Below are 4,609 nucleotides of genomic sequence, written 5' to 3'. Positions count from 1 at the left end.
TTGGCAAATACGTTTTCCCACGCAGTGGGCTTTCTTGTTATGTTGATGGTTTCTTTTGCTGTGCAGAAGCTTTTTATTTTGATGTAGTCCCATTTGTTCATTTTCTCTTTAGTTTCAAGTGTCCTAGGAGCTGTATCAGTGAAGAAATTGCTTCGGCAATATGTCTGAGATTTTGTTGCCTTTGGATTCTTCTAGAATTTTTATGGTTTCCTGCTCTCAGCAATCTTGAGAGACAAGTGCAGCCTGCAGGTTTCATCGCTTGTTTAGATTGGAGAAAGCAAACTCAGAGGAAGAGTTCTTTCTTGCCATTAATCACGTAACTAGTCCTCAGAACAAACCTGCTCTTGCCAGGTACAGTGCTAGACATGTAATAGGTATTACCCTATTTAATTCTTACCACTGCCATATGAAGTAGGTGTTGTTATCCCCATTATTTTCCTGAATAAGATGGAGAGTTGGAGTTTGAACCTAGAACTGTCTATAGTAACATATTATCCGATTGTTTGGTTCCTTTTTTGTTGCCATTAAGAAACTACATTTGATTTGGTGGGGTTTATTTTGGAATGTTGTTTTGCTCTGTAGTGATTCAAAAGAAAAGGGGACCTGAAACTAAGTTTAGTTCAAAGTATACTTACTCTATTTTTTTTATATATTCAGCAGTTTCTTTTTATGTGGACAGTGCATTTAGAAAATACTTGTTTAGGATTTAGCAAATCAGTGTAGCAGTTGGTTTTAAATTTTGGTTTATTGTTGATTTTTGACAAAGGACATATGAAAGTTAATTTGATTTGAAGATTAGGCATGTAATAATTTCTTAGGTGATTTGTATGACTTTTTGCAGCTTGTGAGATAATCTGTATATCTATAAAAGCCTAAGCGACCAAACCACCCATTGCTATGATGCGCACTGACCACCAGGGGGCAGACACTCAATGCAGGAGCTGCCCCCTGGTGGTCAGTACACTCCCAGAGCCAACCTCCTTGGTCCCTCCCTCCCTACCCCCTGTGGGCCGGCCCCCATTGGGGCTGGCCGGCCAACCTCCCGTGTTCCTCCTCTCCACCCCCAGCCGGCCAACCACCCCATGTCCCTACCCCACTGCCGGTGGCCACGATCGGACCCTATCTCTGGCTGGCCAACCTCTGCAATACCAACCTCCCTGCCCCCCGCCCACACCTACCCACAGGCAGCCCCAATTGCCCTGATCGGGACTGCAAGACAGCTCCAGTCGGCCGACCAGGCCGAGGGACCCCAGTGTGCATGAATTCATGCACCAGGCCTCTAGTTAATTTTATAAAGTACTTTATCCTGAGCTAGCTTTTTTAGGTAAGTTAAGAACAAAAAGGCCCAAGAAAGCTAAATATGTAAGTATCGAGTTAGTGTTCCTTTTGTATATTTTACATTCAGTTTGGGTTCCATTTTATTTTACTTAAATTTTCTTGGAGAGGGTGCCCAATGGCGATTGTCAAAATATTCCCAAGAATGCATGTGTTTTTTCTTAAAAGTCATCAGAAGAGTTACAAGTTCTATTCCCTTTTGAGGAATTAGTCTTTATTTAAATATATATATATCCATATCTATCTATCTATGTATTTTTTTATTGATTTGAGAGAAGTAGGGAGAAGGAGAGAAATAACTATTGGTTGCCTCCTGCGTGCCCCCCACTGGGGATCAAGCTCCCAACCCGGCATGTGCACTGAATCCAACTGGCAGCCTCTTGGTCCAACCAAGTTGCACCAGCCAGATCAGTCTTAGTTTTAAATTAAGTTTTTAACAATGCAGATGAAAAGTGGCTTATTATTTTTGGTCAATTCTCAGTTATATTTAAACCAAAGAAAGCGTTAATGCAGTAATTGTCAATGGCATCTAAGCAGAGGAAGCTAGTAATTCCTCCTGGAAACAGAATAAGTTTTGTAAGAAGTTATAAAAACTGACATTGACTAGGAACTTTGAGTTTTAAATAGTTTAATGAAAGCTATCCCGTGTTTTTATTGATATATTTGTCTTACACTAAAAAAGACAATTTCCTTTTGTTAAAATATCATTTTTAATTCTCCTGAGTATATTTGAGTATAGTAACAGCTCTTGGACCTATAATCTAGAATAATGTTAACTTCTTTTAAGTTCATTAGAGATAACTTTGTCACAAAGTACTTATTAATAAACCTTGCAAGCCCCAATTTTTCATACTTTGAGTAAATGCTTCTTACTAATGTTGTGAATTTTTTTTAATTCTTGATTTTTCTAGGGATTATTTCACATTTCAGCTGCTTTTGTTTTCTACTGCTATCATTGAGGGTTCAAGAACAAAAAATAAGTCTTCAGGTAAAACGCCTGATCCATAATAGTGCTTGGCATTGTATTTTGCTGAAAAGATCATATACCTGTTTGGATGCTTGATCTGAAAATAGAGTTGTGATGATTATGAAATTTTCGCATGGAATTTCCTTGGCTGCCTTTAACAAATTTGGTTTTATTTGTTGTTTTTCTTTCTCCTCCCCCCCGCCCCCCAAAGGATTTTGGCTGTCTGCTTTTATTCATGTGTCTCGATCTGCAATTACTGTATGGATATGTGCTTGTACTTGCTAAATATTTTAATTTTATGTATTTGGCTGCTTGAATTTTAAGTAATTTCTTTGGACAATGAAAATTAAGAGCTTGAGGCTACAAGTGAAATATCAATTTACGGAAGTTTTTAATTAGTTTATAAATGTATGCTCCTTATCTTCTCTATATTTTAAGGTTTCATATTTTATGAAAATTAAATAAAATTTAAAATGCAATTCCTCAGTTGCACTGGTCACATTTCAAGTGCTCCTTTTGGGCCATACGTGGCTTGTAGCTACCATTTGGGGCAGCACAGATGGGAGACTGTTTTTGTGGTCACAGAGAGTTCTGTAGACAGCACTGTTTTCCTGTCCAGTAGAAGGAAGTTAGCAGCAACATGTAAGCTCATTTCTCATACCAGTTTTTATAACAGTTTAGTAACTTTCGAAGATGAAGTATATGACTAGCTTGAGCTGTTTTCTTTACATATGGTAAGCCATCTCCATATTGAGTATTTCAAACTTAAAGTTGCCTAAAACTTTGTGTCAGTAATTTGTGTCAGTAATTATGTTATTTCAAAGTGAAATTGTTTCTTGTAGCAAAATTCATGAAGTAGTAAAAAGGCCAAGAAATTAGTTTAAATTTGAATTCTGAGTCCAGGACTCACTAGTTGTAACTTTTCTGGTAAGTTACTTAACTTCTTTGAGCCTCAATTTGCTTATCAGTAAAATGGAGGTAACATTAGTTACCTTGTAAAATTAAAAAATTTAAAAGACTTAAATATATCTAAAAGCATGTAACAAAGTGACATTTATAATACCTTTATCTATAGAATGAAGCCAAAACACTTAAATTAATTAGGCAGTATCATTTGATGGGGTTGTTCCCAGCCTGTCTATTGTAATAGGTCTCTAGAAGTGGCTAGGACAGGGAGCATTCCATAGAAGTTTCTGGTGGCCAAGGCATTATTTCTGACATTGTATAAAATTAAAACAACTAGAGTACCAGAATGGGGAGGGGGGAAAATAGAAAAATGATAAACTTTGTTATTGGAGAAGTCTGCAAAGTACTTTCTAATACTTCGTATAGTTTTACAACAAAGTTTTTCACATAATTCTTTAAAATTTCATCTCCATAATATGTGGAGTTAAAAAAGAGCGAAAGGAAATTCAAGGTTGACCAACATTTTTCGGTTGCCTAGCTAACCAATAGTGAGAACGAAAATTGATATTATGTTTTCAACTTTAAGTCTTATGCTCTTTCTACTTCAGTATGCTGTTTCCTTAATAGTAGTTGTGATTTCAGGTAGGTGTATATTTCAGAATCTCTGGGGATGGGTCCAGGTATATGTAATATTTTTTCTTACCTTGAGACAGAATGCATACCCAAGTGATTCTGGTGCCCACCTCTGGCTAAAAATCATTGCTCTCCTCCAGGTTTAATTTTTCTTCTATTTCAGTACATCTAAATTAGTGCTTAGACCACACAAATAAGACAAAGAATGAAACTGATATTTAGGTAGATGAGCAACAACACTTGAAAAAGCAATTCAGTTTAGTTTCCTGTTCACAATCTTGATGGTCTGTCTCTCCATTTGATCAGTGCTGGTGGCGAGGAAGGTTCCAGAGTAGCCAGCTCTGGAAGTTGAGTCCATTAATGTTCCTCCTTCCGCTTCCCTGAGATCAGTTTTGGCTCCTTAATACTAGTAGTCTGCTCTCATTGTGTCCAGGTCCTCGGGCATCGCCTCCTTATCACTGTGGGTAATAAGTAGCCTCATGAATGTTTTCAGTTGCTTGACTGAAGTTTTTTTGTTTTTGTTTTTGTTTTTAATCTTCATCCGAGGATATTTTTCTGTTGATTTTTAGGGAAAGTGGAAGAGAGAGAGAAAGACAGAGAGAAACATCCATGTGAGAGAAACACATCGATTGGTTGCTTCCTGCACAAGCCCTGACCAGGGATCCTGCAACCAAGGTACGTGCGGTTGACCAGAACCAAACCCAGGACCCTTTGGTCCGCAGGCCAATACTCTGTCCACTGAGCCAGACTGGCTAGGGCTTGGCTGAA

General features: G+C 37.8%; 1 non-coding gene across 2 annotated transcripts in view; it reads left to right on the top strand.

The window, feature by feature from the left end:
• LOC102774765 overlaps positions 1–4,609 on the top strand; it is a 20,124-nt gene that overhangs the window by 10,161 nt on the left and 5,354 nt on the right. The window contains exons 3-4 of one of the 2 annotated variants that reach the window (XR_001512389.1): positions 2,247–2,323; positions 4,411–4,436. This is a non-coding gene — a transcript (uncharacterized LOC102774765). Of the gene's footprint in view, positions 1–2,246; positions 2,324–4,410; positions 4,437–4,609 lie in introns of those variants that run through there. The other variant, XR_001512388.1, reaches the window with a different exon arrangement.

Source organism: Myotis davidii, unplaced genomic scaffold, assembly GCF_000327345.1.
Source record: "Myotis davidii unplaced genomic scaffold, ASM32734v1 scaffold168, whole genome shotgun sequence".
In the NCBI taxonomy this organism is placed as follows: Eukaryota; Metazoa; Chordata; class Mammalia; order Chiroptera; family Vespertilionidae; genus Myotis; species Myotis davidii.
The sequence above is the reverse complement of the archived record's forward strand: the minus strand, read 5'-3'. Positions and strand labels throughout refer to the sequence as shown.